This window comes from Ambystoma mexicanum, chromosome 3p (assembly GCF_040938575.1).
Source record: "Ambystoma mexicanum isolate Mex_15411 chromosome 3p, UKY_AmexF1_1, whole genome shotgun sequence".
NCBI lineage: Eukaryota > Metazoa > Chordata > Amphibia > Caudata > Ambystomatidae > Ambystoma > Ambystoma mexicanum.
In genome coordinates this window covers 393,854,762-393,869,780 of record NC_090925.1, presented here as the reverse complement: position 1 = coordinate 393,869,780, position 15,019 = coordinate 393,854,762, and positions in this window count along the sequence as shown.

Genomic DNA, 15,019 nt, shown 5'->3' with positions numbered 1-15,019 from the left:
TTTCCAGTCACCCGATGCCTTTCCCCAGGGGCGGCATCTCTTTTTTTTGTAATGTAGGGAGGCAACAGGGAGCCTCTCTCTGTTGCCTCCTCACTCCCCCAAAACAAACCACACCCCTTCCCCACTCCCTCCTTCCCTTCCCACTTACCTGCTGGACTGGAGCTTTGTGCTCCAGTCCCAGTGCTCCGCCTGCTCCCAGCGACCTCCATACAAATGGAAATGGGACTTAGTCCCTTTTCCCTATCGTGGCAGCCATCTTTTTTTTCTCGGGAGATTGGTGTCGCGCAATAAGAGCAGCCAATCCACCCAAAAAAGAAATAAACCATTTGCACCCCGGATAAACCCTCGGCTGCGATTGTCTTTCACCCCTGTGTCAGTGGACGGGCATGGCCGGTAACGGCCCCAACCCCTCGCCAAGGTCCTTGCTTCTCTTGGCCTGCCTAGGTTCGGGCTGGCTGGCTGTTACCGGCCATGTCCACCTGCCGACGTGGGTGTGAAAGACATATGAAGTTAGGGGTACAGGAAAGATCTAGTAAGTGATGTGATAATACCTCACTAGACACCAAAGGCACATTCTGGAATTCTACTTGTTATGGGTAAAGAGGCTTTCCAAAGGGATGGCACAATACCCAACCCCTGCAGCCCCCGTAGTATGTACATGTGTTCGCATGAGAAAGGTGCAAACTTTTGGTAGTTCGCACCTTTCTCATGCGAACGTTCCGACTGCCGCAAAATCAGCCGCGGTCAGATCACGTAGATCCCCTAGGGATAAGGGATAGCATCTTATTTAATTGGAAAAGTGCACTTCTTGGGCGTCCCTTCACCTACTCGCATTTTTAACTCATGTGTTGATGACCTGTCATTGCCAAGGTTGGCAAGTAAGATGCCAACCAATGAAAACTCTTAGGGTCCTGATTCATGGAATATTCTGCAGAGAAAAATCGTGCGTGAGTCCACGGTTTGTCTATTCATGGAAAGCAATGTGCGTGGCTTACCAGGGACTTGCGAGGAATCTGCATTGGACCGCCACGTCACTGCGCCTTGACGAATGCCTCACACGAGACTTAAAGAAGAGGGTGGGCCGGGCCTGCGCAGCCATCTAAAAAGGGGGCGGAACAAGCAAAATGAGGAAGAACAAGCAAAAATGTGGGCGTTACGAGGGATGTTCCACCGTCAAGCAATCGCACCGCCCATAAGTGGCAAAACAAATGTATTCATGGAATAGAACTGGGAACATCGGGTCACAAAAAAAGCAAGCGCAAATCCCAAAAATCCCACCACACCTTCACCACGCGATAGCATGAGTAAATGTCAACGCGCACCATAAAGCATGCAAGAAACACCAAACCAACTGATACAGCCACGATGAATGCACCATTGATTGCTGAAATCATTCTGGCACACCGCAGGTGGAGGGGGATGGCCAGGGCCCAGATCTTCCACCAATGGACCAGCCTTTTTGAGATGCCTGATGGCCGGGTATATGGCAGGTATAGGTCCCCCCATATCATCCTTGACCTGGTCAGGGAGTTGGAAGCTGACCTCACATCACCCACCATGTGCTCCTAGGCACTGAACCCCTTGCAAAAGGTGCTCACTGCTCTGCATTTTTTTCCCATTGGATCATTCCAGCGGACCACGGCCATAGTAGGCGGCATCTCCCAGGCGACGCAGACTCGATGCCTACACCAGGTGTTGGGATGCATAATTGCATAACCATCTGTTAGCCGGCATATCTATATGCCCAGAACACCGGCAGAAAGGCAAGCAGTGGTCTAGGATTTCTATGAGATGGCGCACTTTCCCCGAGTGGTAGGTGCTATTTATTGCACCCATGTTGCACTATGTCCACCTAGAGCAACAGAACATCTACCGCAACTGGAAACATTGGCCCTCCATCAATGTTCAGGTTGTATGTGATGCCAAGGACATCATTACTGAAGTGTATGCCAACTATTCTGATAGCACCCATGATAGTTTAATCTTCATGATGTCCCCGCTACACCGGGCCCTGGAAGCTTGGCAGCATGGCAACACATGGCTCATTGGTGAGTATGAATGGTCATGCACATGCATGCATGTTGCACACATAACAATACACACTGTCAACAAATTCCAATGACAAACATTCTCACCTCTACAAGGGACAGTGCCTACCCTCTGAGCACATACATGATGATGCCCATACGCAACCCCACCATACCTGCTGAGGTAAGGTACAACACTGCCCATATTGTGATTCAGGGCATAGTGGAGTGCACATTCGGAGTGCTGAAGTCACATTTCACACTCTTGAGCACTCTGGGGGTGCGTATATGCACCACCAGTAAGTAGTCTGCAGGATAATTGTAGTAGCATGTGTCCTGCACAATGTCACAACATGGCGTGGTGTCCTGGTGGACATGGTGTTGGCCCACCATCCAGCCCCACAGGCACCCCCCCCCCCTGCGTATGGCTGGGCAAAGGACACATAGAGAGGCTGCATGTACCCAGCTTGTGCAATTTATTTTCACCTAACATCCTTCCCCTCTGGAATGCACACAATCCAGCCAAATCCCAGGTGCCATTCAATTATGACAATGGATAAATCCACTGTGGCCACAAAACCACCGTGAGAATTTGCCCTTGGAAGTGCACATGTGTGTTCATCCATTAGAACCTAAAATACATGCTTTTGGTATTTCCAAAAGAAACACATTGAAGAGGGAGTACACCACTACCACCATGGCAACCATTGAATGAAATCACCCCTTAGGCACAAAAAAACTCCCATAAGACTAACTAATACAACCGTCAAATGTGTAACCACCGAGAATTCCATAAACTCATCAACCATCATATCTGAGCTGCTAGCCATACATGTCTCCAAAAGTAACAGATCCCCAAAATACCAGAAGCACAATGCCATATTGATGCATCTTGGTCACCTGGCCTAAGCCCGGCCCACCTGTGCCTTCCTGGTTGCCGCTCTTTTCCCCCACTTTGCAAGCCCCACCCACCTGGTGCCTTCCTAGTTGCCACTCTTTTTCCCTACATAAGGAGCCCTCCAGCCTCTTTTCCTTTGCAGATGGGGAGCAGGTGCAAGTGGATCTTGGTCACCGGGCCTAAGCCCCGCCCACCTGGTGCCTTCCTGGTTGCCGCTCTTTTTCCCCACTTAGCACGCCCCGCCCACCTGGCGCCTTCCTGGTTGCCACTCTTTTTACCTACTTAAGGAGCCCTCCAGCCTCTTTTCCTTTGCAGATGGGGAGCGGGTGCAAGTGGATCTTGGTCACCTGGCCTAAACCCTGCCCACCTGGTGCCTTCCTGGTTGCGCTCTTTTTCCCCACTTAGCAAGCCCCGCCCACCTGGTGCCTTCCTGGTTGCCACTCTTTTTCCCTACTTAAGGAGCCCTCCAGCCTCTTTTCCTTTGCAGATGGGGAGTAGGTGCAAGTGGATCTTGGTCACCTCGCCTAAGCCCTGTCCACCTTATTAGCCCCGCTTCTTCCTTCCTGCTCTTAACTCTTAGAATAAGGGCGTCTCTCACCCGGGCGTCCGAAGCAAAGGGCAGACGAAGAAAAGGGCAATTCCTGTTTGGTTCTGTTTGGACGAGGAGGATCCAGGGCCCGAAACTCTGCTCAGACAGAAAGTAAGCATGCACCAACATGTGTTTACTCCCTCTGTCCCCACAGGCTATCCTCACCCCTCTGGTCCCCCTGTGATGTTCCCTTGTGCCCCCCCTTCTCACACACAGGTGTTGCCTGTTTTGCTTGATTCTTCTACCCTGCACCCCCCACCCCTCCAGCCTACTTCTGCAGGAGTCTGTCCTGATACATTCTGGTTTCACGATCACCGTCTTGTGGCCAATGCTGGATTTTACTTATATGGCCTCATTGATTCGCGGTGCATCACCCTTTCCCATGGAGGCCCTGAATCATGCTGTTCCCATCTTCATCTTGTATGCAGGCATGTAACATTATGTGTTACTACTGACTTCTGCAGTTGTATTCGCTCTCCCCTCTTGCTTCTCCACTCTTTTTGACTGCTTACTCTCTGTTCTCTCCTCATCTCCCTTTATCCCTTTTCCTATATCCTCCCCTTAATTTCTTCTATGCACTTACTTTATTAGAATTGTCCTTGGACCTAGTATGATAGCAACCTCGTCTGTCTCCTCCCCTTTCCCCTTAGTTGTCCCCCCCTCCGCACTATCTGAAATGTCGTCAGGCCTAGTACGATAGTCGCTTGTTTTGTTCCTCCCCTCCATTTCTGCACCACTCTCCCTCACCTTTTGTTTTCTCTGGCTCTACCAGAAATGGCATCAGGCCTAGTACGGTAGTCGCCTGTCTGTTTCCATTTCCTGCCAGCTTTCCCCCTCCCTTCCTTATCTATGTCTTAGCTCTTGCACTATCTGAAATGTCGCCAGGCCGAGTACGATAGTTAATTTCACATCCTTACAGTTCATGGCCTGTAAGAATGTCATTGTATTTTTCCTTCTTCCCTCCCTTGCCTTGAAGTGCTTTGAAACACATTTTATATAGGCTCTATATAAATAAAATATCATATATCATATAATATCATATAATATCAAACTATCATATCACACCCATTCTAGAATGTGCATGATGTGCACAAACATGTCCCTAGTGAGGTGTGTGTAAAAGCAGTGCAGTAAGGATCCCCGTGTGACATAGAATCTAGCAACATGACCACAATGCATCCCATCCCAAATGAACCACTGAACAAGAGGTAATTGACAATTGTGACAAAGTGGGCGACACACCAGAATATCCACATCCACACATGCAGCAACTAATGTAGCCATTCCTTATGGTTCAACATAAATGCACATGTTACCTGCCCCTGGGCATGCAGTCGACAGTCAAAATTCATCCCATGAAATAGCCATCATTCCGTGATGGAAGTGTAGAGGAGGAGCCAAGTACCCCTAAGCCACCTACCCCGCCTACATTACCTGAGAAGTATGAACTAAAGTATGTGACATATACTACACCAATCAGAAGGCACGAAGAAGAGCAACAACTCTGTGCAGTACCCATAAGAATGCCTATACCTAAGAGAATATGGGAAGTAAAGTATCAATTAAAGAAACCTATACCCAAGACACTATAATGGTCATCTGAATGCGATTCCTGATGAAACAAAGAAACTGAATGACCAGGATGAATGGTGACGTCATACGAAACTGAATCGAATCCATAGATAGAAGACAATCAGACCTGAGAGGAAGACGATTTATGAAGAATGAGGAAGTACTAAGGATAGGTGACATTTTGGGATCAAGATGAAGAAACGTATCCCACAAACGTGATGAAGATATTTAGTTAGTTTAAATGTATACAGATGCAATAAAACACAAGCAGCAAAGCAATCATTAAGCTAGCCAAATGCTTATAGTAAATAGATTGCGGCAAGCGCCACATATACATATATACCTCATAGATACATATGGATTGAATAGAAAATGAAGATTCCACTACGTATATAGCAGTCTTGAACAAGCCAAAGAGCCAAGGTCTTATCAGAACTAAAATTGGCTGACATTAGATACAATGAACGTGAAAGAACAGAAACTCCTGTTCAAGAAGGTCAAGTATAAACAAAGACGTCAGAAGACAATAGGAAAATACAGTTAAATACATGAAAAAGGCTTAATTCATGGTGTCCAGTCACGTGATGGAAGAAAGTTGGACGCATAGGCAGATCACACCTACACATGGAAGCCAGACAGTACTGATACTCCTTAAAAAATCCCAGAGAACAGTACAAACTCAAAGCCAACTTCAGACACTAATTGACACTGAACCGTTGAGGTGATGATGTAGTGTCCTTTTTAATTGGTGGGAAGCTGGTATTGAGACAAGCTCACCCGCACCTGGTTGTTCAGTTTGCCTGCTGCTCACGGAGGAGTAAAGTTATTGACGGGTGTTAGTAGCCAACCAAATTATATAGAGCCATGTAGTTGGGGGTCCTATAGTTGTGTAGCCAATGGGACGTTGTACATTTAGTGACGTTCATAGTGGCCATTTTGAAGGGAGGGCTTAGTTGTCCCACCTGTTGTTGACTATCCAATAATTGCTCTCGGTTACTCTATACAGATATTACACCTATACTTAGTAGTTCACTTACAGCCAATCCCGCTTCCCGGTTTTAGAAGCTTGCTACGTAGGATGACGTTGGTATTGACGCAGGTCTACACGTCAGTAGCGACACATTTGGTCTATAAAAATATATTTTTTCTTAAATGAGTTGAGAGTTGTGTATCGAGATATTGCTGATGTTCATTGTACTCTGTGTTTTACTTACTTACATTAAAACAGACAAACATTTTGCCAAGCTGTTAGTGTCATCTGAATTATTGATGTTTGATTAAATTCTGTATCCCCATCCATCTCAAGGGTATTGCTACTCATCTTAAAGAGCTGGAAGTCCCCATTTCAGAAGTATCTGCAGACAATGAAAAAATGCAAACTGTGTGCAGCCAATACATCCATGTACCCAAAAAGTACATACACACGTGCCCCCCTCAGTGACATGCAACTCATGCAACACATGCAAATAACAACTCACAAGATAACCATCAACATGTGTCTCAGCACACACGCATACTGCATGCAATTCAAACACACAAAGCACACACACTGACAAACAACCACAACCCCCACACTGCCATACCCCCTGAATGCCATGCAGTAAATGTGCACGTCAGATATCCCCATTTCCAAGCCGATGGCACATACTCAACACACGCATCAGTCAAAATCCTGCATGAAAATGAAAATATATCAGCAATAGAGATAATTGAGACACCAAAAAAGCAAGGACCCCTCCTGGAAGACAAACAATGATGTGACAAGGCAAGCCATCACCAGCGTAGTAGTGGGACAGTGCAGTGAACACAGTCATGGGAGCCCATGATGCAAAGCACAAGAAGGCCAGTACACAAACACTCACCTCTGGTACTGCAGGCGGGATCATGCTGGAGCAGCATTTCACAGAGGCTGAGGTCAGACCGTTAGGGAGGGCACCCGAGGCAACTGCCATGAGAGACATAAGCAGACATGACAAAGCAATGTGAAACTGCAAACAAGGATACATGCGTGCAAAAGGTAGGATGCAAGGGAAAAGTACAAGGTCAATGCAGACATCATTGTGACAGCATACAGTTGTTCAATTGTGCATTCGATTGAATGCATCCTCAACATGCACAATCAATTTGAAGCCACAAACACCATGGTGCAGCATGCAATGGGACAGGCATGTGAAAACACCAACACTACACAACGTAGTGTGCCTGTACACAACATAGCATCCCAAAAAGTGCATCAATGGTCCCATCGTTGTGGATCATAACTGCACAACATCAATGGGGAACCCTGAGGAAGAGAGGCCAACCTTGCCATCAAACCACTACCCCACAAGCATTGCATAGGATGCAAAGTGTTACTCAGTACGCATGTGCAAAAGGCAATGAAACACACACCAGCACAACCATCAACACCTGTCAAAGGCCACAAACAGCTGGCCCTGCCACCCACTCACAACCACCAAAGAAAGGCCCACATAGCTGGAACACCCACAGTTTGGAATCTGCAACCTGTGGCGCCATGAATCCATAGAAACCACACCAGGTCCAGACATATAACCAGAACCACGCCATGTGACACATGCACCCACGGAGAAATACCGGGGCCCCACAAGACAAGTCAATCTAAAGTGATCACACACAGTGCAAGACCCCCAGCCAAACACCACACAAGGGTCTGCAAATGCCTGTCACTTACCTGCACAGGGTAACCGCCTGCCGTGCATATGATGCAACCCACAGGGAAACACATCCCCTAAATGTAAAGACATGCATTGTAACAACAGAGAGAAACTGCACATCCATGATGACACATGAATGGAAGACGAAAATATGCAGAGACCACCCACAGCAGAAGGACACGGGGTGCAAGAAGGGGACACAGGGTGTAAGAGGGTGACAGGCCATAGACTGTGATCTGCCCATGAGTGCAGCATAGCACAACAGAGAGAGAGTGAGCGAGAGTGAGAGGGAAGGCCAAGTGATAAACACATCAAGGAGTACATTGCCTTGAGTGGAGATGGCCAAGGACATGCACTACACCACAGTGGGTGCGGGCACAGCTGAGTTGACTGAGGGAGGAGGACATTGACATGAATACCACTTGAAAAACAATCCTGTATGGCAGCATGCAAAACACTTATATGGAAACTGCCACATGCAGCAAACATGGGAAAGAATGATGAATGCTCAACAAGCAAGACAGTGCTCATGCCTACCTGCTGACTAAGCCGGCATGATGTGAATCTTGCATCATCTCCACTGGGAACTGTGTCTCCAAATGAGTGAGAGGAGGGCCAGTGCCTGGCGGAGTGCATGGGGAGCATGTACGTCAAAGGCTGTAGGGTGTCCCTCCCGGGGCTGCAGTCACCGCCTCATTACGGATTACTGAAACAACATGGGACAAGGCATTACAACAGGCATAATACAGTACCATTCACACAGCACACATGTGTCTGTATACACTGAACCCATAGTTACCTACACATGCCATCCTGAGCACCACCATGCAAACATGCAAGTTGACCTCACTCTGCATGACTGCATGTCCACCACTGTATACATCATGACCTTGACAGGGCAACTGTACAACTCCAAGTCAAAAACTCAAATAGAAAAAATAAGAAAAAAAAAGACCTGGAAAGGGCAACTCAAAAATAACATGCTAACATTCGGGCGTGGGGTCTATAAAAGAGACAACAACAAAAAAATCAAAAATGCCCATCATGGACAGGGGGTGGGGGTAGGATGCACGTCAACTTCCACATGTCGGACTCAATGAAGAAGCCATTGCTGACCTTCATCCGAGCAGCGTCACAGCAGAAACACCACGACTGATCAGCCCTGTTACCAATCTGTTGGATCGGTTCAATGAAGAAGCAGCCGTCGCCGTTCTTCATCCTACGAACACCAATGCGGAAACACCACAACCAGATAACTACAAACTTGAACAACGAATAACCACAAAACAAAATCACACCCAGAGAATCCACTGTAACGTAATAAACGCAAGGTCAATGTCCAAACATTCAACGGAAATATCCAACCTCCTATCAGAAGGAGGCATAGACATCCTATTTGTAACCGAAACATGGCTAGATGACAACTACAAGATCACCCTCAACAACTGCCTGCCTGAAGACTTCAAATGCATCCAAGCAAACAGGAAATCCAAAAGAGGGGAGGAACAATTGGCACAAGGAACAAGGAACAAGTCACAAGGAACAATTGGCCATCAAATTGGAAGATCCTCTAAACATCGATAAATGCGAATCCTTAATACTACGGCTATCAGTAAACCCCAATACTAACCTGAAATTCATACTGATATACAGACCACCAACCTATGATGCGACTTTCATAGATGCATTCACGGAAGCAATCACCATCCTAGCCATCAAGTACAATCATCTGATCATCCTCGGAGACTTCAACATCTGGTTTGATGAAGAAACCACAACCACACAAAAATCCTTAATTGCCCAACTAGCAGCTATGAACCTACAACAACTAGTCAAAGGAGCAACACACTCAGCAGGGCACACACTCGACACAATCTTCGCCAACAAGGATCTCATCACCACGGCACCCCCAATTCAAATACTCTGGAGCGACCACCTCATCATTCCATTCATAATCACAACGGCCGCTCCAACAAAAAAGCAACAAGAAAAAACACTGATCATGATGAAAAGAAACTGGAGAACCATAAAAAACTCCAACCGAACCGAGCTCCTAGGACTCAGTAAACCACAAGCATCAACCATGGAAGAAGCAGACCTAGACAAAAAAGTTGCCCGCTCCACACCTGGATTGCAACAACTCTAGACAACATCGCCAAAGAAAAGCCCTTCACCCCATCAAGTAAGAAGATAACAGCAAAATGTTTCACCCCACTACTCAGCGCCATGAAAAGAAAAAAACAAAAACTAGAATTTGAATGGAGGACCAACAACACCACTGCAAACAAATTGAAATTCTTGAAACAGATTGACTCATATAAAAAGGAAATACAAAAAGCAAAGAGGAAACATTACGACAACTGAATCTTCATAGCACCAAACGCACAAAAAGAACTCTTCAAAATCATAAGCGAAATAAAAAACCAACCGGGCTGCAACAACACGCCAATTCCATCGATGAAACTTTGCGATGACCTAGGAGACCACTTCAAAAACAAAATAACCTCCATCCAAACACCATACAAAACAGACCAAGCAATCACAGCTCAGTCCCCAGCGACTCCGGCGAAGAACACCCAAACAAGCTACGAAGCTTCCCAGAAATATCAGTTGAGGCTTTCGTCAAACTGGTAAACCAAAGCAACAAATCAGGCTCTCCTGAAGACCCTTGCCTCCCGGACATACACAAAACAATTCTCAAACAAGGAACCCCCATGGAATACCACAGGAATCTCCTCAACCTCTCAATCTCAACAGGTGAAGTACCAAAGGCCTTGAAATCAGCGTACATCCAGCCGCTACTCAAAGACACAACAGGAAACATAGAGAACTTATCCAACTACAGACCCATCATCAATATACCCTACATAGCCAAATTGATAGAAACGTATGTCTACAAAATAACCCAAGAATTCATAGAAGAGCACTGCCTACTAGACCAGGCACAAGCAGATTTCAGACCAATGAGAGGAACAGAATCAGCTCTCCTCTCAATATGGGACAACCTAAAAACGAATGCAGACTCGGACAACAGCACCGCCCTGATTCTCCTTGACCTGTCCGCAGATTTCGACACTGTCAACCATGAGATACTCATAAAGAGATTAGAAGTACTAGGGGTAACAGACACCACCCTACTATGGATCAAATCCTTCCTAACAAACAGAACCAAAACCGTATGGATGAAACCTTTTAAATCCAAACCTAGAGACTCCACGTGCGGAGTACCACAAGGATCATCCTTCTCACCGCTTCTACTCAACATCTACATGTACCTATTAATCAAACTCATCAAAAAACACGGCCTCACATGCTACAACTACGCCGACGATAGTCAAATAATCTTCAACATACAAGACACCCGAGAAGAAAACACTACCCTAGAGAATTGCCTTTGTGAGATATTCAACTGGATGAACCTCAACCACCTCAAAATCAACCCAGGCAAAACAGAGATAATGATAGTTTCAAAAAAGGGAGGAGACATCATCTACATCCCCTGGCCAAGAGAGCTCGGCACCACACCAGAACCATCATCAACTGAAAAAAAACCTTGGGGTCCTGATGGATAACCACCTCACCCTAGAGCCACAAGTAAACTGTCTACTCAAGAAATGTTTCTTCCTCCTGCGAGCAGCAAAAAGGATCCTACCGTTCCTGTCATTCGCCAACAAAACACTTACCATCATCGCTCTGATCATGTCCAGAGTAGACTACGCCAATACCCTACAACAGAAGAAAACTCGGAGGATCCTCTTTCTCTCACCAGGCACGAAAACCTGGAATGACCTACCTAAGAATATACGGAACACAACAAACCACCTAGCATCGAGGAAACTCCTCAAATCATGGCTCTTCACACCGTAACAACAACAGCGACACACTAGAATGGCCACCCCATTAAAACTACAACGAAAATAACACCAACCTCGGCCACTCTCAAATGTACAAACACTGAACCCAAAGAACCGACCACACGACAAACCATAAGATATCATGGGAAATAGCCACAAAAGGAGCTCTCCTGAGACTGATCACATACTCAGACCCAGACGAAAGCCCTAATGTCTCACCCAATCCCTTCGGACGGACCATATCCAAACCGGCAGATGCATTTAGATAGAAAGTTTGAGAGGAGTCCGCTACACCAGCCCCAGCGCCCAAGGAGAAGAATAGACACCCAACCCAGATTAATCAATCCATCACCATTAGAACACCTACAGAGCTGGCTAGAATAGAACGGCGAGGAACAATCGTAACACTTACAAAGTGTGTTAGAACAGCACAGGAAGCACCCCACATAAACCAAACCCTGCCAGGCATAGCCTCTTTGCACAACCTGATGAAATTGGGAGGATTGGCGAGTGCCACACTCGGACAGATTTCTGAACTTCTGTTAACCTTCATACAAACCGACTAACAAAAAACTCAGCATTTCTGCAGACTTATCTCACTCAAAAATCTCACACAACCATCTCTCGCACAACAACCCGCACGCACTTCACAATACCGCAACAACACATAAGCAACACCAACAGCACACGGAGACTGACATTGATCCAATACTCGCACCGTGGCTCAGCACCCGTTGTATACTGAGTCGAAGCTGCCAACAGAACACCACTCCTCTCACTATCCTACTCCCGCTTCACCTACTAACCCATCCCACCTTCTGATTTGCAGATCCACCAGAGCGCATGGGGACCAACTCCGTTGGTGACGGTGCGCGATACAAATACCTTTAACATTTAACATTTAACATGAGTGGATGTCCAATACAAAACAAACAAAACAACAAAACAAACCTCCATGGGCTCATGGACCTCACAGGAATGGTGGACCAGGTGGCATGTTTGTGCTGGCACCCCCATCCTGGGGGAAATCTGCAGGTGGAAGGGGTTCTGGAAGCTGACCATGCAGTGCCCTGGCCTGGTCCTCAGTGGTAGCTGCCAGGCGTGACACTGATGAATGCACAAGCAGACTGAGGGTTGTGAGGTCCCTGTACACAACCTCACGTGTGGCACGGAGTGCCTCAGAGATTGTCTGCCTCAATGCCAACACCTCCTGGTGGAACAGTCTTTTGGTGACTGCATGTTCCTTACGGACAGTCCTGTGGTCCAACATCTCATCCCTGTGTGCCTGACCCTCTGCAAGCAGGGATGCCTGCAGACACTGCAAATCTGACTGTCGGCCCCTGATGTTGGCCTCCATGCGCAGTCTGTGGGAGAGGCATGAGGACCTCATGGCCTGCAGCTGTTGCACCACCTGTGTTGCTGGGGAGGTCATGGAAATGGCCAACCTATCCATGCCCTCAGCCAAACTCTGAAAGGCATCACCCTGTCGGTGTGTGGAATGCAACATCTGCTGCTCCCACTCTGTCTGCCCAGCCTGCACATGTCCCCCACATGTGCGGGGGGCATATCTGCCTGATGCAAGGAGGCATGGCCCTTGCTGTGATGTCCCTGTCCTAGGCAGCAGGTCTGCAATCCTCCTTTGGACATCTGTCCCAGGACCAGAAACCAATACATGGGAGGGTGGCCTTACAGCCATAACCACCACAGGCGGGGCCCACCACTGACTGGCCTTGCAAAGGCACCTGACCCCCTGCAGCCTCACAGCCCCCAACTGCTCCACCTATTGGTGCGCTCACCTCCACCAGCATTGAGGACTGCACATCCGGTTCAGCATCAGAGCCAGCTGAGTCACAAGAGTCAGAAGAGAGTGCAGCATGGTTGAGGATTGTCTAGAGCGCCATTGGATTCTCTCATCCTTCACTGGTGGTCTGAAGCACCACAAACTCTTCTTCATCCTCCCCCTCCTCCTCTGCATCTGGTGCATCCTCACCTGCACATGGACAGAAAAAGACATGTGGAGTCATGTGCAACGTGTCTACCGTAAACATGTGTATCACATTTCTGTCATGCAACAAAATGCAGAGGATGTAGTCATAAGAAATACAGCATCCACACACTATGGGCAACAAGAAATGGGAGCATGGCATATGCAGACTGGCCAACAAATCCCCTGCTCAGGGCCATGCTGGCAGTGGACACATTTCCAACCAATAGGGTTGTTAAGATAGACGTCATGGGCCATGGTACAAGACTCTCTTGACTAAGGCCAGTGAAATGGTGATGGACATGTGTCTCTGCGACGTGCAATTACATTACATGGCAACAGGCAGTCACACATTTTCACATACGATGCTGCTGCCATCACATGGCACAACAGTGTTGTTTTGTTACAGAGACTGGAGACAATGAGAACATGCCGTAAGTCTTGGAAACAGGAAATAGTCCTAGGTCATGTATGGCAGTAAGAGGTCCACCTAGGTAAGGTCCGTGAAGTGGAGAGTAAGTTAATGGAGTTGTAGATAGGAACAAGGTACAGTGACCCACAAAAGGGAGAGGGGTGTGGGCCCATGGAGTGTGGGCTGAGTTTGGGAGGGCAACATATGCACACTTCCTTAGGGCACGCCGTAAGGCATGTATTGTGTCAGCTTTGATGGCAGCACATACGTACATGTGTGAAAAGAGATTCAATACCCTGAATGGCATGAAGTGTAACTAGGATTTGGGACACATGCACATGTTTCGCAGAGCAGGGTCACTCACATGAAGGATGGAGCAAGCAACTGTGCATGCTGTGGTATCATGTAGTAGACATTGAGGGGGATGCTTGTGGGGATGAGTAGTGTCACGCGGACATGTTCTACTGATGTACACCACATGGTTTGTATCCACTATTGTGTCCACTGGACAGGAGTCAGCCCACCACATGACATGGTTCATCCAGGGCAGTCATTCCAATGCAGCCATATGTAAACCACAATCAGATATCTTAGTGATACATTACCACACATACTCAGGATACACAATGTTGGTCACTCACCAGACGTGGCCTTGTAATTTTTTCCAGGCCTCCCACGCTTTGTACCTGTTCCAGTAATATGAATGGGCTTATAGCCTCCTCAGGCTGGGTCAACTCCTCCTCCTGTGGGGATCCCCCTCCAGTTGTCAGAGCAGTGGCCAGGTTGGCATCCTGCTTGGACTTGGTGCGACGCGTGAGATCATTCCAGTGCTTCACTTCCTGTGCCGCAGTGCACTTCTCAAATTCTAAGGTGTGATCTTGTCTGTCACATGTTGCCAATGCACCATACGCTGAGCAGTTGTCTGTGTGCTCCCCGGTTGCAGGCACATGTCACGGTGGTGAATGGTCACTTAGTCCATGAGGATCTGGAGTTCTTCATCATGGATGT